Source organism: Aythya fuligula, chromosome 1 (assembly GCF_009819795.1).
Source record: "Aythya fuligula isolate bAytFul2 chromosome 1, bAytFul2.pri, whole genome shotgun sequence".
In the NCBI taxonomy this organism is placed as follows: Eukaryota; Metazoa; Chordata; class Aves; order Anseriformes; family Anatidae; genus Aythya; species Aythya fuligula.
Genome location: NC_045559.1, coordinates 103,028,961 through 103,052,451, shown reverse-complemented (window position 1 = coordinate 103,052,451; position 23,491 = coordinate 103,028,961). Strand labels below are relative to the sequence as shown.

The following is a 23,491-nucleotide window of genomic DNA, read 5'->3' as shown; positions in this document are numbered from 1 at the left end:
CTAGGGGGTCGTCTCTGTCCCTCTGGTGGTCGTGAAGATGAAGGCTGTAGTCTTCCTCAGCGTTGTGGTTCAACTTTTTTTTTTATTTGGTCATGTTGGCCCAGCGTGAGACAGAAAGGCAGGATGTTGATACACTAGTTTAGCAACTTATCAGGAGATGGTTACATGAGCTTTGCATCAGTGTCTTTGAACAAAAGAGGCAACTTAGATGCAGAAGGAGAGAAGGGGAGGGGGTTCTCTTTTTTGTCACATTAAGCAAAAGAATTTTCATAGTGTCTAGCCAAGCATTATACAGCTCCTTACTTCAGCAGGGAGCTTTCGCAACTCCCGCTCCTCAAACAGAACTCCTTGTTTTTATAATACAAAAGACAATGAACAAACATTTATTGTGTATTACAGATAGGACTTTGAGCTACCTGGTCTGGTGGGAGGTGTCTCTGCCCGTGGCAGGAGGGTTGGAGTTAGATGATCTTTAAGGCTGCTCTAACCCAAGTCATTCTATGATGCTGCCATACTACAACCTTAGACCTTTTGACCAATGCTGAATGTTAATGGTGTTTTATTTTGTTTTGGTTTATTTTATTTTATTTTTGAGCTAGTTTCTTAGTTTACTACAATTAGAATCTTTAATAGCAGAATAGGGTGAGCGATACGCAACACTTGCTTCTTGGCAGTATGTCTGTGGGACATTGCATTTCCACAGCAAAAAAAACCATGTTTTTACTGATTTGTGTAATGGTTGGTTACTGTAGCAACCAGTCTGTCTATTGTAATGATCCCCCAATATCCATTACATTGTAGGCATGTTTCTGGAACAGTTTAGGATACTTATGTGATACGACAAGAAATCATTAACCTCATTCATTCATACTCATGAATAAGTTACATTTAGCTCAGTCCAGTTGTTCGGATCATCAAGGGCATGTCCATGTAGTAAGTACAGTTCTGCTAAATTTTTATAAATCCAAAATAAGTCTGAAGTTCATATTCTTTTTCCACTCTAGAAGACCTTGTGTGACTTGCTACAGGAATTCATTCAGTGCATTGCTGTTGCTACTCTTATTATTATATTAGATACCAGGCTATTTTTTTATTCCCATAGCCCCCTACTTTTCTGTTGTCAGATCTGTAATCTGTGTGAGAAGCACATGGCCATCATAGACAGCCAGTAGAGAGGTCCATAGTCCCTGAGTAGAGAAAAATAAGGGTAATTTTCTGCAACCACAGCTAACATGCTCTGTGGAGGAAGAAAGCCATGAGATAACAAGGCAGTAGGCCAAAAGCAGCAGGCTGAAAGCAGGCTACAGCAGGATGATTGATGAGCAACAAGTGGCCAGAAGGTAGTCGCGCACACCTCGCCACTGATGCTGCCACAACAGCACCTGTAATTAAAGCATGTGTAAAGCAGTGTCGTGTGGTCAGCGCCGCTAGCTGTCAGGTGCAGAGCTAGGGCTCTGTTGAGTTAATAGGCACTATACCTCGGTTAATACTGGCTGGTAGCAAAATTACATGGCTTTCTTTAAAGAAGTGCATGTGGATGGGCTTGTGTGGAGTTACAAAGACATAGCAAGGGCAGAGACCACAGAGTTGCCTCTAGCATCAGCTGTGCTTCCTTCTACACCTGTGTGGCAGGATGTGTTACCAGACAGCTGAGAGGTGGCAGCAGACATACCACGACAGACATTACTTCTAATCTCCTCTAATCTGGCCCAGTTTCTCCAACTCAGATAGCTGAAGTTTTGGCTTTCAGAAATTGAGCACTGATCTTCTTCCAAAAAAAAATAATTTTGAAACCGAGGATGCAATACATATGCTGCTGACCTGAGCATGTGTTACAACCTGATAATAACAGAATCATCACTCAGCATCACTTCACAAATGAGTGTACTGCTTAATCTTTCTGTGTCAAATCATGACTTCTTTAGGACTGCCGTATCGCGCTGAGACATTGCCTCTTCCTCTGTTACCATTAACTCTCCTGGACGATTACGTTTCCAGGAAAACAGCTAGGTGAGAGGCTGAAGATGGATATGCAGGAGATTTGAATGGCCACATGTATTGCCACTTTTACAGAAAAAAAAAAAAAAAAAAAAAAAAAAAAAAAAAAAAAAGTAAATTTGACATACCTGTATCTAAGAGCCCCCTCACGCACTGGCATGCCAGTAAGAAAGTAAAAGAATATAATAAAATCTGTTCTTATTTCTCTCTGAGTAAAAGTGACGGGGTGATTATTAGTATCATTTCAACTGCAAAAACTCATCAGGCACCTGGTTATCAGGGAATGGCATAAGAGTACAAATAACGTGTAATTCAAATAATTTCAATTTCTGGGACTGAAGCACTCATTCTGGAACTGTCTCATTCAGTTTGTGACTGCATTATGATATGTTAAAAGCATTTTGGAAAGATAGGTAAACTTTTGAATTGGTTTCTGATGCGAGGGTTTTATGGTTTAAGGTAAACATTGTTCCAGTACAAATTGCAATCAGCAGAATCTGCACCACCATGAGGACAGAGGAAGAGCACTTCATTAGGTGGACAGGGAAAATTCCCTGTCTGTTGTGTGGATAGCCCTTCCTAGTTGCTGCCTCAACAAGTCTATGGGGATAACGGCTCTAAAGCCTAATCTAAAGCTCATCTAATTTAGTTGGACTCTTTTCCTTGTGCAGAAGCACCAAATGCCTTGCACAGAAATACCTGGCAGAAGGCTTTTAATTCGTGTAGGTCTAATGGAATCTATTCTGCTTTATTTATTTATTTATTTTTCCAGCAAAGCTTGACTGCCAATATATTAGGGGAACTAACATAGCTTGTTACACAGCATGTCTAGGTTTCAGTCATGGCAGTGATTGCAGAGTATTTTAGAGATATCCAAAGCTAGTTTTAAATTAGCTAGCTCAGGTATAAATAGTGTACAGCAACACAGATCTCAGGGCAGAAAAATATCCCTACTTCTTGGGCTGAAATAAATATATTTTTCTAAAATGGGGATTATCATCATACTGAATGTGTTTTTTACCTCTTACAATGATGGGAATTATTTGTTGCTTATTCCCTTTGAACTTGCAGACAGTTTTGTGCTCTGGCTAAGTATCGGCCATTTTCCTGCATGATTCATAATTTGTAATGTAGGACACTGATCCAAGTTAAATTTAGCTGTATTTTTGAGGTTTCAATTTAAAAAGAAAACATTAATTTGCAAGCAAGGATTTTTATGAGGGAAAAATCCTAGAAGTTGACTGATCTGTTGGTGACTTAAATCTTTCAAACCAGTAAGCCCCACATAATCTTGAGCAATAGCTGAGCATTCATTTTTCTACATCATAAGTCAGCATCCTCTCTGAATATTTGAGGAATTATTTTAATGTCAACTAACATGAGGTTGCTGTGTGTGTAAATCCATAGTCAGTAAAACCCACACATCTACACATGCATGCACAGTGTGCAGTCATTAGTGACAGGTTGTGATTAATATAAAGTTCACAAGATTTTTCAGGTGTATTCTAGCAGGATGTTGTCTTCTGTTGATCATCCCATTGTCACAATATCTTTTAGTCTGCCTAGTGCTCACCTTGTGATGCTCTATTAGTCAAAACATCTCTTTGCCTATATATTCAAATGAACTCTAGAGGTTATTAACTTGCCCTTGGCAAAAAGATTTAGTTTTCGAGGGCAAATGCGTTTATAAATTCTATGTTTGACAGTTTTATTACATATTGTAAATAGAATACCCTGCCAGATTTTTATGACAGCCATCACTAAGTCATTCAGACCTTATTACTTTTCAACCCTTCACATACCTTGAATTTCTTTTTTTTTTAATTTCTTTTTTTTTTTTTTTTTTTTTTTTTTTAACAGGTCTTGCTTTGGTCAGTGCTCTTTTCTTGCTTCCATAGCCAAGTCTAACTTGACAATTTAAAACATTTTTGTATTAAGCCAAATGTTGTATCTTGCAGAAAATCAAGGCTGTATTTTAATTTAGCTCAGACAGACATTAATTTGCACATTCTGCATTTATAGTCATAGACTCATTTAAGCTTGTACGGTCTCTGCTAGCATTTAATGTAATAGTTTCTGTGCTCAGCTGCATACCGATCCTGGATCCTAATACCTCTAACTGAATTAGTATTGTGTAAAGTACTGCCGTTACTGACTTAATTTTACATTTTGTATTTCAGAACAATATACATACTGTGAAAAGAAAATAAAGCACAAGAGCCACGCTGGTGCTAAAACCTACTGAGAAGTATCTAGTTATTCTGTATTTTATTGACTTACATGTATTTGTCTGATTCTAAGGATGCATTCAAAGAATGAAAAAGAGTTGTTGAAGAGATTTTATTTAGATATGTAGTCTATTAGCAATGGAAATCTCACTTGTGCTGGACTTTCTGAACACAGGTAATAAAAACAACAGTTCCTGTTTTAGTTGTGTTTCCTGTTGAGATGATAAATGCAACAGGAGAAGAATATGAAACTGACTTCAGTAAAGATATATTAAAAGTGAAGAGTAAGGATTTTCAAAAACATCCAAGACCACAAAGACTAAATTCTTAAAATTTACAATCCTTTTGATACCTTGGCACTTTTGATATGTTAAGCCTTAATAGTAATTTTAGATAGATTAAGACGTAGTTGCTAGAGTGTCATCGTTGCCTCCAGGTGTTAGTACTCCCTACAACAGAAGCCAAATCAGTTGCTAGTGGTGGAGCCAGGGTGGTTCCCACCAGCCAGCAAGTGGGTCCTGATGGCCAGCCAGGGACCTTTTACCAGCCAGGAACCAAGCTGGAGCATCAGTACGGGGGCTGAGGGGAGCATGGGAGCTGTTGGTCTTGCCTACCGAAAGCCCCTACTGGCCTACAGATTGGTTGGGAGTCTCCAGGTCTGATGTCCTTAGGCCTGGGCCAAGCCTCTTGTCTTTCACCTTGATAAACTATGGTTTCATCCTCCCTGGGGATGCCACTTGAGGACAGACTGGAGGTACGGCTCATACAGTCAAAAGTGGTCTGAACTGTGAGGCCAACATGGGTGCTTATTAATGGTGCTTCCACTTTCTGAAGGTGACGGCAGGCTGTGAAAGTAGCAGGCTGGTTCCCACTCTCTTCTTGGTTTCTGCTGCTGCTACCAAATAAGGCACGTCTTCTTACAACTTGCACTTCTGATGAATCAGAACAATTTCCTTTTAATTTGGAATTTTGAATTGACTATAACGAGGCCTCTTGTGGAAATCCACTATATGTTGCTCCTCTCTCTTATATTTCTGTAAGTAACTGAGCAGATTCTCATAAAGGAAAGAATCAGGTGATTTTGCAGTTTTCAGGTTGTATGTTTTGCTGTCTAGGCAACTTAGAGTAGTTAGGTCACATTATGATAATTAGCCTATTTATAAGTTAGCTAACGGAGTTTTTTGTTTTAAGCCCTATAAATTCTAAAATTAGTGAATAAAGCTAGAAGCACATTTTCAGCTCCATTTAGATGAAAGGTGCTATATAATTTTAAAGCTATTATAAATGATTGAAAGATGTTTTCACAACTGCTGCTAGATTGCATAGGAATATGGAACAGTATGTCAAAAGATTTCAAAATTAATGTGGCTGTGGGTGCGTTCTGGAGAACAGCTGAAACTTCACTACAGCTTCCTTTCTGCCTGCTGCTATCTCAGTGTTTCAGTAATCAGGTATTTATTTTCATGCTGGCTGACTGACTTCACTTTCTCTCCTGAATCTTCCTTTTTTATTTTATTTTATTTTATTTTATTTTATTTTATTTTATTTTATTTTATTTTATTTTATTTTATTTTATTTTATTTTATTTTATTTTATTTTATTTTATTTTATCTTATTTTATTTTATTTTATTTTTTATTTATTTTTTATTTATTTTTTTATTTTTTTCTCCTTTTGGTAACAACAGATTCTAAGTCATCTTTAGGGTTGTGGTGGGGATCCAGGTGGATCTTTGTCTTGGTTTGAGGCCTCAGAATAACAGGATTACAAAACTGCTCTTGAAAACTAAACTAGACTTGACTTAACTGCATGTTAAAATATATTATTTATATCATCATGGTGTGTTGTCCATGATTGTGTTGTCCATTGCATTAAAAGCAGTTCAGGCATAGTTCTTATCTATGTAAAAACTATACAGCACATTCTTCCAGTAATTGTGATGTTTGATTAAAAAAAAATAAAAAAGCTATGGTTGCATTTGCTACTAAATTTCTTACTTATATAGACCTAACATTTACTTTCAAATCAGCTTTTTAAGTGATTTTTCAATCTCTCAGTTGTTTTCTAGTGATTTTTGAGATACTCTCACTATTGGAGGGATGTTGGTTCTTTAATGTTTTTCTTGCAGCTAAAGTTAATAGAAGTCTTGTATTTGTGCATAATGCAAAATACTGATTTTAAATAATTAACTCTCTTTGGAAATTGTGAAGGTGACAGATAACAGTCTTTTCTGCCTAGCAAGTTGCTTCAAAGGTGCTATGAAAGGAAAGGAAAAAACCTCTTGAAAGATATTATAGGACTGGAGAACAAGTTTCAGCAAGAATTCTCTGTACACTAACCTGGGAATCTCATTTTTCAAATAAATCTTATTTTAAAAAAGGGTTCTTGAAAGCAGTAATTAGTATGGAAAACTTAGTTTTTCAAAAAAATATCTTGAATTTAGTCCTGCAACTCTTCTTATTTTTTTTTGGTATGTGTCTAATTCTTGAGGGCCTCTATGAATCATGCTTTCACTTAGGAAAGAATGTGATCAAAGAATAAACACTAAGAAATTATATTAATTATATAACATACACTTTGAGATATTTTTTTCCCAGTTATATTTCATTAATTCTTCTGCTTTTGTTTTCTTTAATTTACGTTTTTAGCATTGTGATACCTCTGGGTGAACTCAACAGAGTTGTTATATCATTTAATATAATGGGATGTGACATGATGCAACTTGATATAGTGCCTGAAAATAATAAGGTACAATGCATTACAGAAGACATTTGAACATTGTAAGCACTGCAGGTAGAAAATAGCCAATTTGAAATCTGGCACATGCATATCTTCATTTTTGCTCTCTAATTATGCTATAAACAAACTTAATTCACTATCACACTTTGAAGTAGTTGGCAATTATTCTTTTCAGACTACAACATTACCTTAGGCAGCAAGAACTTCACTTCTTCATACATCAACACGTTGTTGTGTTAATGTGCCTATTATTCTACATTTTGATTGACAATGCTAATTACAATTGTTCTTGAACTTAATGTGATTTTCTAGCTGACAGTGACCATTCTAAAAGGGGCAGTTTAATAAATGGGAACAACTTCACTACAAGAGATACACGTATTTAAATGTGAACTGCTTTTCTTTTCTACAAAATCTAGGCATTGTTTTTCTGTAAGAAAGTCTTACCTCATAAAACCTTTGATGTGGTGATCATCAAATAAGCCTTATGGAGAATAAAACTTATGAAGAATTAAAGACAAACTGTAAAAGTGTACAAGAAAATGGAAAAGTTCTGAGATAACAAGTCATGGGACATAGTAAAAACACCTCCTTTGGAATCTGTTAATTTTAATGTAAAGAAAAAAAACAACAGTTATAGTTTAATTAGTAAGTGATGTGACTGAAAATTGGGATAATTCATGCATAGCTGAACCTTTTTATTCTGCTGAATAAAAGTATTCACCAGTTCAAACAAAAGAAAGAGCACTTGACAATCCACCCTACCTGGAAGCAAACTAATGAGCGCCTGCATAAAATCAGTGTAGACAAGTGATTTTTTTTTTTTTTTTTTTTTTTTTTGGTAAGAGATGGATTCAGCTGTGTGAACTGATTTGATGTTGCTATTTATAAAGTTGAATTTGTGCTTAGCCCATTGTTGAGAAAGACGTCATTAATGTTTGTATTAATTATTTTACTGTGGCAGATTAAATTATGGCATTTGACCTTTGTGAGGATAAGAAGGGTCCTCTGGAATTATGTTGTACTGTTTGAAATCAGAGAGGTACTGCCCTAATTAAACTCACAGGAAGTATCTTTCCAATCTCATTTAGTATTAGTATTTCAATGTCCCCTTTAACCCATAGGATAATTAATTAGCATTAGGAGACATATGCTCACGTCATTCGTTCAGCCTTCTGATCAGCGCCTGTGCTTCCTCGTGTAACATCCCCCTGTCCAGACCAGCAGTGCTAGTCCCCCAAGGAGCACTGTGCCCCCTCCAAAAGGCTGTGGCTCCTCAGGGGGACACGGCTCTGATGGTTTCCTCTATGATGCGCTCCTCCTCCCTACACAACCAGCTCTGCCAGGCGTGTTAGTCTGGGATAGTCGCAATGGGAAATGTGGTTGCTGCCCTCTGTGGGTACAGGAGAAGGGGTAGAAGAGCAGAGGAAGGAGAAGCAAGGAAAATAGCAACCTGAAGTGTTTATAGGTGGGCAGGAGAGGCTGGCCTGGTCTGACATTGTAAATACAGTAAATAGCGTGGAGCTTTAGTCTGAAAACAGGGCTGAAAGGTCAGAGGGAGTTTGGGGCAGCAGGGAACGATACGAGTAGGGAAAAGACAAAAAGCATCCTGCTCTGCTAAAAAATGGCTTAGGAACTGCTGCCTTGTGATTGCTGAGAGAGGCTGGTACAGAGCAGCTCAGCCTGCTGGAAAGCTGGATATGCCCCAGCAGGGTCCTCCTCTCACCATTGATTACAAAAGGAAATTTGGGCTGCCAGGATCCTAATTTAGATCTCTCATGCAAATGTCTAAAACTGCGTGTGTTTTGGGGTGGAGTCTTGCTTTTTCTGATTTTCTGTTGTTTTGCACAATATAGCACTAGTCTGATTTGCTAAACTGTGATTACTGTTGTAAGTGTAAATAATAATAATCATAATTCCTGCTGTTATTTAAAATACATTGCAAACAAACCAAGGCCTCCAGTTTCTTCTTCACAGGAAAGAGTGTGCTGCAAGAAAAAAAATCCTTTGCACAGGAATAGAAAAGTGAATGTATTTCAAAGAATTCTAGGTTTAAACAAACAAAAATATGCTGGTGAGTTTTTGCTAATGATGGAAGCAACATATCTGGTCATTTGTGGGATATTTTAATTTTCCTGTATACAAGTTTTAAGTTTAATAATGGATATTAGTGCTGAATAAATACACTGCTATTAGGTCTTGCTTATGTTCCTTATTAATTGCACTTATTGTTCTTCTAAGGCTTGATTGTGCTTGGATATCTTCTGAGGCAGACTGCATGATGTCAGCCAGCATAGACTCTAGAGGAATTCAGGAGCTGCAAGTCTAACCTGGTGAAATCCTTTGCTTCCTTTTGGCTTGCTCAAATTCCCTTATCGTATTTTTGTCTGGTATTCTTGTCGTGAGCAAGTGCGTGGATCAGCAGCCAGATCTTGCCCTCAGCACCTTCTCCCGTGGCCCCAGTGCTGTCACATTTGGTTGTTCTCTTTTGTTGCTGCCCATGAGTGCAGCCCTGGTAGGGTCAACTGGGAGCATATCCAAACCTGTTACGGCTCATTGCCCTCGATACTGCTCGGCAGGAAGGAATGGAGTGGGACAGCTGTTAGCTTCATTGCATTGCAGTATTCCCCTGAACCATCACAGCTCATAAAACCCACTTTCTTTTCTTGCCTTTTAACACAGAAGCTTAGCATTAAATTAGGCAGCTAAGGCCCGGTATTCTTGTGGGCTTTTAAGGAATGCTCACTTAAATATGCATTCATTTTCAGGTGTATAGGGAAGCCAAATATGAGTGCATATCGCTACACAGGAATGTTAGAAGTTATTGTAATACTTATTAGTTTAGGATATTTGGACTACTTAATTCATTTCCTTCCTCAGAAAATAAAAAATACGGAAAGAATAGAAAAAAAAAATCTTAGTGTGGATACTTAGCTTAACACTGTGTAGGGGGTTATGATATTATGTGTTAAAGTAAATTTAATCTTTGACAGGTAAGAAAAAATAGTCTGTGTAACAAGAAAATGTTTTTATTCATAATAAATGTATGAAATAGTATGTGATCAAAAATAGAAGTGTGTTTTGAAATTCTTCTACTTGAAAAATGAATAAAAAACTCTGGATAGAAGAGTTGACACGACAGCAGTTTATCTGACCTATCATTCTAGCTTCCAAACTACACCTTATGATATTTTAGCCATGCACTACTACTGTTTAAAGATCTCCAGAGATGGGAAGGAGTCCATGCTCCGTGTAGTGATTTCTTTGTGTTTTTCTAGCCCTCAAATTCTGTAAAATTGCTGCAGCAATTTCTTATGTAGAAAATGTTGATAATATGTACTGTAGGGTAAATATGCCAAAGACTTAAATTAACTATTTGAAAAGGTTTTATGTTGTCTGCGTACTGCAAGACAACTGCGTACTGCGTACTGCGTCCCTATGTAGTCCTGAAATTAGAGCACTGTGCTATGAAGGGTAAGGTGGCAATATCATTATATCTCAGGCTCTGAGCTGATCTAAAGCATGTGTCCTAAAACAGGTCACTTCAACACTGGGTATAAACTCATTCTTAAATTGCTCATGGTTGGCCTGACAGATCTGACTTGTGCTTATCTTGATAATATGCATCCTTAAATGAAGGCCATATATGGCTATGAGTAAAATCCATTGCAATTGATAAGGAAGATTGATTTCATTATGGTAAATCATGAATCATGAATTCAGCCACAAAAGCATCCAAGTGTCCAAGTTTAGTTTTTGTCTCAAGTGTTTGTAAACTGTCCATTCTTTTGCATGTTGTGAGAAAAAAAAAATGCTTAAGGGATTAGAAATTGTGCATGTAATATGGTGATAAAAGCTACGTAAGTATGCAGATAGATTAACATAAAGAATAAAAGGACACCTGCTATGACAACAAAGTCTGACAAGGTTTTTATACTTATTAAAGTATTTCTACAATTATCTTGAATGCAAGCCTACAGGAAACATCTGCTTACAATTTGCATTAGAGTACAGTCTACATCATAACTCAATTTTCTGAAGCAGCCACATAGTAATAAGTTTTTATTTGCAGATAGGTTACCCAGACTCTGCATCTGGAAGTCCTGTAGGTGCAGCATAAAAGTTTTTGAGTTATCATCTCAGATTGGCATGTAATCTGTTCTACAATATAATGCTGGCTTTTTGTTGTTGCTGTTTTCTCCAATAAAAAGTGGAATCGTCATTTAAAAAATTCAGTCACGTTATTTTATAGTACTGCTCATGCTCTGATGTAGGGTAATTATTGTAAAAGACTATGGCTAATTCCAATAAGTTAGCAGAGTACCGTGTTGTAATTATAAATTCCAGTTGGCACACATATTGATCAAGGTTTCTTGTTCCACTTGCACTTGTTTTAAAAGTGAGAAGCCTGGGAGCTCACCTAAGAATTGCTTACTTGTTGCCTCATATCTGGTCAGCAAAATCCTGTTCCTCATAGAAAAAGGAACTAAGTTTTTTTGTGTGTTGTGAGGAGCACTGAAACAGATGAAAACCTCATCTACAGTATGTAAGTCACACAAATCAAGTAAATAATTCACAGACCCCACCCATGTACATATCTGAAACAGTGCCAAGCCATGGGTCTGACTACTGGTCCAGCAGACCACTTCTTTGTCTTTGCCTCCATTAACACTGAAATCTGAATTGACTTCCAATCTGAGTTAGAAGTCCTTCTTTGTTTCTCTGTTCAGCAAGCAGATAACATAGCAGTAGGAGCTTTCTTACTACATCTGAACTTCAGCTTTGATGTGGACCCATGGATGAGAAGCTTTGAGACCTTTTTAAAAACATTGTATCAAGAAAGGCATGGAGCTGTGATCTGGTCATGAATATTCCATGGATCAGATAAAGCCCAGTTATCCATTACAATTCATTTTCTGAACTCTATTAATCATAAACTTAATTTTGGTTTATAATTTAACGATCTGATTTGCTCTAGATTATGAGGGTTTGAAGGTCAAGCCAGATGTCATTTGAAAGTAGTTTTCCCTTGATTTGCAATTGGATTTCTAAATTGACCTGCAACCTTGCTGACATATAATGTTAATGAACTACACATGGCTTGCATGTAGAGAGATGCAAATATATACGTTTTTACGATTTTGCTAGAATCAGTGTTTTAAATTTAATTCTTTTTGACATTTAAATTCGATGAGTCTTCCATGCATATACCGGTGGGAGAAATTAGATCTCTTCGTTTATAAATATTTCTAATCATGAAACATCTCTCATTTGAGAAACTGCTAAAATGAGATGAATAAGTAAGCAACTGAGCCAATGCAGTGCTGAGAAATGTTACTTGTATTTTCTTCATCAATTGCACCAATTGCTTGAGGTAGATAGCATTATGTCTCCGTTATTTGATAACGTTACAGTGAGGAAAGGTATTTCAGTGAAGAAAGCTAGTGCAAGCTTAAAAACCTTTAAACACTCTGCCTACTTACAGAAATGCATTTAATAAATCGTTAAAATAAAAATCAGTGTCATAGAAATTACAGGATCAGTTATGAAATCATTCAATGAGCAGCAGAAAGAACAAAGGTTGTCAAGGAATGGTGCTATAATTCAAACTTAATGAATGTAAATCACAATGTAGATGCAAACCCTTCCAGTTTATAAATGTATAAGGCATTAGTAGAAAAGTTAATAATTGTTTCCTGTATTTCTTAAACTCTGTTTTTCTACTTTTGTGAATTACTTAAAGTTGAAGATGTATTTTTAAAAAAAAAAAAAAAAAAAAAAGCAACACACAAAACCAAAAAAAAAATACTCTGCCAGCTACACAAAGAGGTCAGAAATAGTATATAATTATTGCTGAGTTAATTGCTGGGTGCTAACATATATACAGACATACAGTATTCAACTCAGACATTATCACAATAGTGGACAATTAGGGCAAACTCAGTGACAGATAAAATGCAAGTTGAATTTTTAAGTATAGCGCTGTACTGACTTCTAAATTTTTAAATAATCTTAGAAAAATTGCCACTTCTGTCTTTAGCCTTTCATTCTTAAAGGATGGCTAAGTGAGCATAACAGTTGTAAATACCTTTTGAAAGATGATGCTCAAACTCAGAAGTATTTATTGTAAAGCTAGAGATGGTATTTTTTACTCAGTAATTCAGATGGTACAAGATGAAAACTATATGTACAATAAATAAAAATTACATAAATAAAACCATCTATGCTGTAGATGTAACATCTTTCTGAATATCAGTCTTGTTTAGACTCCAGTTAGTTTTATTAAATGAGTCCACATGCATTTTTTCATAAGTGATTTCAGGAAAAGATAACTTCTTTTGTTTCTAATGTTTGGATTTTTTTTCCCCTTTGGAAACACAGTGATCTTAGAAAGCAAAAGTGTTCTTTGCATAATATGTTCTGATAACTTCCTGGCTCCAAACTATCTTCCTTGAAATACCAATTTTGGTAAAAATGTGATCTTTTAATATGTCTTCTGACTTTTTATGTTTTGGAAAAAAATGGTTAATTTCAGAATCATAAAACATATGTTCAAATATCTTAAAAGACATAGGAAGATACAAGAAAAGATATAATAATTAAAAGAAATATATAGCAGCAGTCAGTACATTTTGTGAAGCTTAAGGATTAGAGGTTTCCTCTCAGACTTGAAACATTACTGTAATAATCTAGTGATGTAATGATGCTCTGTGCTTTTTGTTTATGGAAGTTGTTAAAGAAATGTTGGGATGAGGGAAAATCATTCTCTTTGAGTATTTGGATATGGGTTTCTGATGGTTCCTTTCAGAAGGAACAAGAATGTGGAGTCATAGCTTCAGATTTTTGATGCAGGAAGAGCTCTGGCCAGTTATACTTGAATTTAAAAGACATTACTGCTCAACAGGTGTGTTCTTCTTTGAGGACTAATTAGGCATATCACAGTTTTCTTATAGTTTTAAAGGTATAAAAAACAAACAAACAAACAAAAAAGCATGCAGAGCTTTACCTGGACCTATTTAAGGAGCCTTTGATCACATACACAACACCAACCCCTTCCCAACACTGAAATTTCCCTTGCTTTCCAAATGAAAGACAATCCCTCTTGAAATTATTTTACAAACTTCTGGTTGTTTTCCAAAGTTTATGATTTATTTTTCACTCAATACTGTGGATGTGATTTATTGCCTGTTTCACAGAGGGAATGAGACTTAAATTGCTAAAGGCAGATGTGGGAAAAGCTGGGAGAGAGCATATGACAATTGATTTCAGAGTTATAGGGAAGCTTTATGGAGCCACATCTGATAAGGCTAACTCAACTTGGAGAAGAAAAACTGCTTTTTTCAATGTGAGCTCAGATGGATGGACTTCTAATTGTTCAATTAGTGGTGTAAATTACACTGACTTTTAAGCCAAAGATTGTATGAGTGATCTAAATTTCATGGAAGTCAGCAAGAGCATTCCATTTGCCTTCATAGATTTCAGGTGGCTTTCAAGGCTGTCAGCCAGGACAGTGATTTGGGGCTCCTGGCAGAGTGGAAGGGACAAGGTGAAGAAGCAGAATACATGTACATTGGTGCAATTTAAGTGTCTCAGATGAAGAGCAGGGCCTGTCTCTGCCTAAATCTTGATATCAGATCAACTGTACAGCTTCACTGATTAAATTTTTATGCAGGTGTAACCAGATAATTCTGATTGGCCAGGAATTTAGAAGAGTTTCAGCATTAGAAGAATTGAGCATTTCTGACTTAGTACCGCTGCTCATAACAGAAAAGGGAAGACGTGTTGTTACAACATGATAGCGTACAGTAGAGCATCCTTTGCTTCGTGTTACAGGCAGCATTCATGTTTTGGTTGGTGATTGCAGAGTGGATGAAAGACCATGGTGGCAGGACCCCACTAGGAATTATTGCATAATGCACAACGTACACAATCTGGGTTATCATCTTGGTATTGTAAGGTTTAGAGGCTTCTAGCATTCAGGAACTATTCTGTAGTGAAAACGCTTCTCAGATATGGGACGATGCTTCCAGTCATTTGCACTGCATCTCTCCCTTTTAAAACAGTTTTCTCCCTTTGGGTATATCTATAAAGTGTTGTTTGAAGCCACGGTGTCTATCTCTGCAAAGGGCAGAATTTGCCGTGCTGAGGGAAAGAACAAAATTATTAGCGTTAAACATATAGGCAATGACCTTAATAAAAGCAGTGTGCCAGAAAAAGGTACTGAAGTGCATTGCATTTATTCACATAATTAGATGCCTTTTTATAGTTTTGTTCAACCTCTGAGTAAGGTGTGTTCAGTGTACATTTGGCATGCTGCTGTACGTGTGCAAATGCATGCACATGTGTGTGAACACCTGGACCTTAGAGACCGTCTTGTTCTGCTTCCTTGGGCAGTGCTCTGCTGTCATGCCTACTTGTCTTAGGAAGCTGCTACATGTTGTAGTGCTATGAAAAATTACAGCCCATGCTGATTATCCACTGTCATCTGGCCCTAGCCACTGAAGTGAAACCAATGAAAGATCACATTTCTTCCTACTGTGTTCCTATAACACAACCTTACAATGCTGTAGGCAAAAACCTTATTATAAATTGTTTTATTCAGCCATGCTTATAAAGCCACCTCTACTGAGCCTGCAGCACAGAATAGCCAGGTAGAGAGGAATAACCCAACTTTAGTTTTGCTCCAGGTGTTTGACCCTGTAACAGCAGTAACAGTGTTCTGCCTCCATGTTTGATCTTTTGACATGCACTGGTTTTGTACAACTCATCTGCGAGCCATCTTCAGTCAAACATTCAGGTGGTTGTTTAGCAAATTCTAATTGGTTAAAGGGAGAATCGTTCTTATGTACTGAATGAGAGGGGAAGGCAGCTAACTGTCATGACAAAAGCCATCGTAAGAAGAGATTATACTTTTGTTACAAAGCCATGCTTTTAAAGTGTGCCTTTGTTCCAAAGTTGGATGCTCTAACAATTGTCATGGAAGGGTGGGATTGGGAATAAGCTCACCGCAGAATGACTTGCATATAATTTTTTCTCACTTCATGAATAGTAAGTTATATTTTCTAATATCATAGAGAATAGACTGGGGCTAGGATTATAGCCTTATTAAGATTTTTCCATTGTGAATCAGCACCATTAATAAAGATTTTTGCAGGTCAAATGATGCCCTCACTTATACCTATACAATCTCATTGTATGTACCCTCTGGCCTTGGTTATAGTCCAGTGGGGTTGCTTGGGATAAAAAATGACTTTGGCCCTGGCACTGGAATGTAATTATCAAACAATGTGTGATGTGCGAGCTGCATCTGAATGCAGTCTGTGTTGTTTTGTTGGTGTTGGCTCTGCAGTGCTAACAGAAATAAAGAAAATGTCTTTATTACTAAGGGCAGCAGACCTAGCTGAATGAATTCAGGACTGCCTGCGATTGGCAGATACCTACTCTGGTAGGTGTCTCAAGGTTGCTGTGTCCACATCTCATCTGTGAATACTCATCTGCTTCCCTGCACAGAATCTTCCAGAAACAAAACCAGCCACATCCAATGTGTGTGGGTACTGTGGATACACCAGCAAAAAAGGCTTTGGGGCCGTATTTTGCAGAATAGAGGTGTATATTTCTCAATGTTTTTATCGGTAACAAAATCTAAAGAGAAAGGATGAATGTGGAACTTGAACTTATCCTTAATGAATATTTGGTTTTGCACCATTGTATGCAAAAACAGTTTGAAAACATAAATTGCAATTAAATCCAAATTTATTTTACATGCAACATCAGATATTTGCTTAGTAGTAGTTGGTGTAGTGGTGGTCTCAGTATTTCAAATAAAGGCAGATTATATAGTGCTTGCTGCCTTGGGAGGACACTTACGAATTCTTAGAGCTAGAACAACCACCTGTTTTGGTTTTGTCTTCCAAAAATTTAGTGAAGGATGGAAACAAGTGTATCACTGTTGCCATTTTCCTTTCTGCCATGCTTGTTGTAGGCTTGACTATGGCAAGAAAACAACTCGGCCCAGCCAGCCCAACCATCTTCATTCTTTTGACAGTAAATTGCAGATTTGGAGGTCTGCATTCAATTACTTCAGTATTTCAAGCTGCAGGTGTATGAGCAGTGTGGCATTTCTGTACATTTTTTATACTGACATGTTACACCCTTGTCTGGTAATTGTTTGTACTTTTGATTTTATCTAGGCTCTCAGCTTACAAATGAGATTCTTCACTTGAGCACTTCAGAAGCCAGACAGAAGTGTAGAATCACTGCTACATCTTTTGTCTTGGATATGTCCTCAGGGAAACTTCAATACCGCATAACAGGAAAAACAAGCTAATATCTTTAATAACTGCAATTAGTCAGGGTTTCATTGTTTCAAGTCACCTGAAACCTGACACCTTCAGCAACACTGGAGGCATCTGAAACATAAAATGTACTGGATCAATATTTGTTCAGAGAAAGCAGATGTATCTCTTGTCACCAGCAGTATTTCCTGAATGATCTTTGCTACGTCTACACCTTTCTGATCTTACTTTCCAATTACTATCTAATTCTATTAAAAAAAAACAAAAACAAAAACACTTCATTCTTAGTCGAGTCTACCTAATGGGGCCTTTGGTCATTGCAATGCAAAGTGCTTCAAAAAATTAATTGGAAGCAGGGAAAGAGGAACAGCTCAGTAGTTTGTGGTTTCAAAGTTCTGCATAGTATGATTTAAAAAGAATGGGTCTTAAACAATCCCCAGAAAAGACCGTAGACTGGGAAACACATGAAAAGCTTCAAGGTTCCTGGATTTAAGGCTTTATTTTAAAATGAAATGTGAGCCTGATTTATTTTTGTTTGTGAGCAAAAAACAGAATTTGTTTATTGACAAATCAAAGCCTTTAAGTCAGAGTAGGCAGGCTATAATTCCCATATGAATGAACTAGTACTTTTAACTTTGCTATCTCCTCTTCATAACCACTACAGAAGAAAGGTGTTTTTTTGTATGATAGTTCAAGTACTTTCAAAGCAGAACTATTACTCTACTTAAGGTTTGTGAAAACTTATCCTGTTATCTTCTTCAGCTGCAAGTTGCTTTGCCCTTAATTATTCTATTTGAATTTTCCCCTTCTTGTTGGATAAGTAGCGTGTGCTACTGTGTGTTGTTACAAGTATTTCATAGTTGTATTTTGCATAAGCTCTTATTTGCATAAGTTCTGTACAGTGAGACAAAATAGGTTGCAGTAAAATAGCAAATATACTAAGAATTTTTCAATACTATAAAAGAGGTAAATAAGGCCATAATTGTTTGTGATTTTGGGGAGGAGGGGTAGGGACACGTAGTGGTTTCTTAATCCTTGGAAAACACATGAACTGGATGGAATTTCAAATAGATTTCTCTTTTAAGAAGGCTGTTTATTTCTTTGGCAATGTAGTATGTAGCAAGTATCTGAAAATGTTTTTTCCATTGGTGTCTATGGCTAATAGAAATCCCCAGGAGGTTTCCACAGATATTTAGAATGCCCTAAGCTAAAAGTATTTAAAATCAAAACAATTTTCATGCCTTAAAAGAACTGAATTAATTATGGCTTATGGCAACTTGTGCCTCTGTGTATGGTGAGGCAGACAGTGGAAAAAATATTCTTCATGCCTACAAATATAGGATGCAATATTTCCATCTTGTAGCATTTAGTGTTGATTATATTCCTTTTACAAAGTTGATTAAGTCATGGGCATTTATATACTGCCACGAACTGTCTATATGGAACCTGTGGGAGAATGGGAACAGAGATATGTAGGACAAAATACAGTATTTTTAACTTCTTGGAGGGGAGGTCCATTTTATTTTGTTTCTAATCCTTCTCATCTTAATCCTAATTCTCTAAATACTCGTAACTTTTCTGCAATCTCTTTACACTTTTATTTAGATTTTCCAGCACTACGAAATGGGAAGAATGAAGGCTCTTCCTTAGGATGTTTCAATGTTAGACAATACTACAGCTAAAAAGTGGCAGGAAATCCAAACACGAAAAACGCCTGTGCTGTGAAATGCTGGTTTTGGTCCCAGTGTTATTTCAATTAATGAAGGATCTTATCCCCATAGCTAAATGGAATCTGGCTGGCAAATATAAAGAGCTAGAGAGTATGTTAACAAGTAAGCAGTCAAGGCTTCTATCTATCCTTCGTATATGTTGTGAGCTGCAGACTTCTCCAAGATACCATCCTTAAAAGACCATCTTGCTTGGACGCTCTGATATTTAAACTTCAGTGAAGTTATTGTTGCTGTTTATTCAGGCTTGCAGGTTTTAACCAAGAGCTTAAACCAGTATACTACTTTCTGCCAAGTAGTAATTAGTAAAATGGTAACATGGTAAGGAAGGGTGATCAAATAACCAGATACAACAACTGCAGATTAAACCAACTTGGCTTTTTTTTTTTTTTTCCTCTTTCTGAACATCCAAATGATCGTTGGTTATTTAGGTTGATGTATGCTTCCACTGAGGATACATCTTAAAATTCTGTTACTTAAAAGAATCACTGTATCTATTAATTTTGTAGACATTTATAAACAACTCCAGCTTGACATTAGTTGCTGCCCTTTGGCTCCATGAGCAGAATAAGGGAAAGAATATGTAACTGATAATGCATCTTGAATACTGCAGGCTTTTCTTTTGACTTCATCATGTAATGACCAAACTAGAACTGGATATCCTTGAGATAAAGGCAGCAAGGATCATAGAATCATAGAATCATAGAATATCCTGAGTTGGAAGGGACCCTTAAGGATCATCAAGTCCAACTCTCGACACCGCACAGGTCTACCCAAAAGTTCAGACCATGTGCCTAAGTTCACAGTCCAATCTCTTCTTAAATTCAGACAGGCTCGGTGCAGTGACCACTTCCCTGGGGAGCCTGTTCCAGGATGATTATAAGGATGATTATAAGGATGATTATAAGGATGATTATAAGGATGATTATAAGGATGAAAAATGTTTAGTATGGTGAGAGTAGGGTAGGATTCTTCTAACCGGAATAAGTTGTCTGAAGAGAGGATATGATGGAAAAGCATAATATGGGGAAAGATGAACAGAAGTAATGATTTATAGTTCTCATGATGGAAAACCAAAAATATCTCAATAAAATTATCAAGTATACTTTCCAAAGAAGCAAGAAGAAATGTGCTTTACAGGCCACAAGTTATTAAATATGTAGAACTCATTATGAGGGACTCAGGGTCAGTGTTGGTGGGGTGGAAAAAAACTTGAATGACTCGAAAGGAGCTAAACAAAGTCAAGAAGTATAGGTCTGTCATTGTGTAATGAAACTCGATAGCTGTGATGGAGTCTCTAGTTCTTAAAGCCTTTCATGAGAGTAGAAAGCTGCACAAATGGTAACCTCTATTAATGCTTTCTTCAATTATTGTATTTTTCCCATAAGAATCTGCAGTTGAACACTACTGAAGAATAAATACTAGACTAGATAGGCGTTTGGTCTCTTAACGTATGAGTTATTTTGTGCTTAAAAACTTGTACATACTTGTGATTGGTGTAAGCTGTTGTGAAGTACCTTGGAGGGTGTAAGGGATCCTGGCAAGGACTGTTTGGAAATCACGGACATACAGCTCTAATGAGATGGTCTGCCTCTTGTAGTTCTCATACGAGTTTTTTCTGTAATGGTAACAGACATGAAGGTAGTAGCTTACTTTTCTCTTTCTTTCCTTTATTGCAAATTCAAAGCATGAAATAGAATTACAAATCAGTTCTTTTACATCTCTAAAACATGATGTTGACTTAAAAATTCTGATCCTTGAAGGAAAAATAAATGTTGAGTTCATTTCATTTGTCTTTCTGATGTTTCAACCTATAACGTTTGTATAATCTTTCATGAAACTATATCTTTTCTCTGGAGGCATTTCAACTCTGGAAAATTGAAATTCTTATGAACTTAGAAATGAGGACATTAAAAACCATACTAAATTTCATAAGAAGTGACAACGCTTTTTCTGTGTCTCCCTGAAGGTCTGCCCGCTCGCTCTTAATATAAACAAAGTGGATTTAATAACTTACCTTTTGTAAAATAAGGCAGAAAACCATCAGCAGAGTGGAAGTTTGGGCTCTCTAGGCAATAAACTGAACCAAACAAGCCCATGACCAGCAGCTGTGATGGTATCCCTTTTGCTCTTATATTGGGTAGTCCTTGCCTTCCTCTGCCACATCACTTGATCTGCTGCTCAGGCTATACCTGATCCTGCTAAGGCTGCTCGAGGCATGTGTCAGAGCTGGTGGGAAGCTGACTGAAACTCACAATCCTTCTAACAGCCAATACTTTCATTAGTGTTGAAAATGCAAGATACCCAGGCTGGAGGTTCGAATTCTTCTGCAGTATAGGAACTAAGGGGATAATTTTAAGAATGCCCACCACCTGTGGGCATCACAGAAACTGGCTTCCATAGGTAGATTTAGAAATAGGGAAGTAACTTTTACAGGGGGCTACAAAATTTCAAAGCACGATGGTGTGAAGAAAGTATAGAAGGAGACAAAAGTGATAGAAGGCTGCAGAGACAGGCAAGAGAATGATCTTGTTAGGACTTGATTGATATTGTCATGTGTTTTGATTATTGTAGGTTTTTCCTTTCTGATTCAAAATCCAAGTTAATGAATTTGCATATGGATACATGAGGGGTTTGTTTATTTTTAGTTAAGGCTGTTTGGTTATCTAGACAAAAAGTTTCAAACCTAGTAATATGGAAATAGAAGTATATTTCTATATGGAAATATAAATATATTTTTAATGCTTCAACATGGCAATATTGTTCTAGGTTTAGAGGAGTGTTATAGAGGCAATTAAAATGAACACAAGTGTGTGCCTTGTTTCACTAACAGTTGGGAGAGAAATAGAAGAAATGGTGTTTTAATTATTAGCTATGAGACTGGTGATTATGAATGGCTTGATCAAGAATTTTAACTTAAGCAGCTTCAGCTTACTGCCTCTACATGGTAGATACTGACCTAATTTTTGGCAACTACGAGCCATGAACATCGGCCTTGATATATCAGGCCCAGCATCTGGTAAGATGTCTTACAACTTTTAAAAATTAATGCACAGAGGGATGAAAAATCATTGTACATTAGCATGCATTTGTTCTCTGTCTAAATGCAAATATTAAGTCCTCTAACTAGCCCATAAATATATTTTAGAACTTAAAAAGAAAACAAAAGATCTTTCACAGTTGATGTGTTAGTGGCAGAGTCCTGGTATTTCCTTGTTTGTGATGTCACATGCTGTTTGTATTTGTATTAGAAGTTCATGGTTGTTTCTGCCAGTCAAAATATCATTCTTTATTCAGACAAACAAGCAAAGCTTCAGACTTATTAATATCATCTTTTTAATGTTGCACTGAAAAGGGCATCATGTCCCTGGTTAAAAACGTGATAACTTCAGGGAATTTGTGGCCATAGTTGCTTTGTCATTCTAAGGACATTGATTTTTTTATTTATATAAATCTACACCACAGGGTTTGTGGCTCATTGATTTGAATACTAAATGCTTATATGAACGCAACTACATGCCAAGCTTTTAGATGAATTTAAGCTACTGGGCATACTGGACGCATCAAAACTGTTTACTCCATGAAGTCTGAATGTTGTGAATCTGAATGCCTCCTGTGAAAATCCTAAATGTTGTGCAGGAAGTCTTGTGTTTACTGATCCAGCTTTGACATCCTTAAATATGAACAGACATCCAGAGATGTAGGTAGCTGTGCTCTTGCTGTGGCAGTATCAACAAATACATGTATTAAATGCAAAATTTTGCCGGAATCTATTATTTCAAAAATCTGTACTTCTGAATGTCCCCTTTCTCTTTCCCTCTCTCTCCACACCCTTAGCCCCAGGATTTATGGGAACCTAAGGACAGACAGTGGAAAAATATAAAATTCATAGCTGCTCTGTGCACTGCAAAGATTACTGCTCTAGAGCTAAGGATCTGTTCTTCCTGTTTGCTACTTTAAGGAAAAAAAAAGGGGGGGGGGGGGGGGGGGCGGGTGAAAGCACCCAGTTTTCTGTGCTGCAATTACTTCGGAAATGCTGTAAATGATTAGTGTATCAAAGCTTGCACTTTTGTTGAAAGTATGAGCAAAAACATTGATAAAATGCAGTCAAAAGTCCTAAGCAGTTGCACAGTGTAAGGCAGGAAATCTGCTGCACACAATAGAGATTAAATGCTCCCTGTGCATACTGTATTCTGCTCAGCCCTCGCTGCTCTGAGCCGGGACTGTGGCAGTCGTTATCTTGAGCAGGTTCCTTGGTGATTTTCAAGCCCTGCACTACCTACCCAAGTGGCAGTGACACCAGCTTTCACTGAAGCCTTATTACTCTTAAAAGAGCAATTTGGTTGGTTGCACGGCTATTAGGATCAGACAGTCGGGCTTAAAGCTGTCAGTACAACTGCTTCTCATCTTTTTTCACAATCCTGACATCTTTTCTCTTTTCTGCTGGACACGGGCATTACTGTTTTTATCATTTTCAATCAAGCTCACGCTGCAAGCTGAGGAAT

The 23,491-nt window shown here is 37.0% G+C and overlaps 1 protein-coding gene across 2 annotated transcripts in view; it reads left to right on the top strand.

Moving 5' to 3' along the window:
• The window catches only part of ROBO2 (roundabout guidance receptor 2), a 1,102,980-nt gene that overhangs the window by 152,639 nt on the left and 926,850 nt on the right, over nucleotides 1-23,491 (top strand). The window lies entirely within an intron of this gene.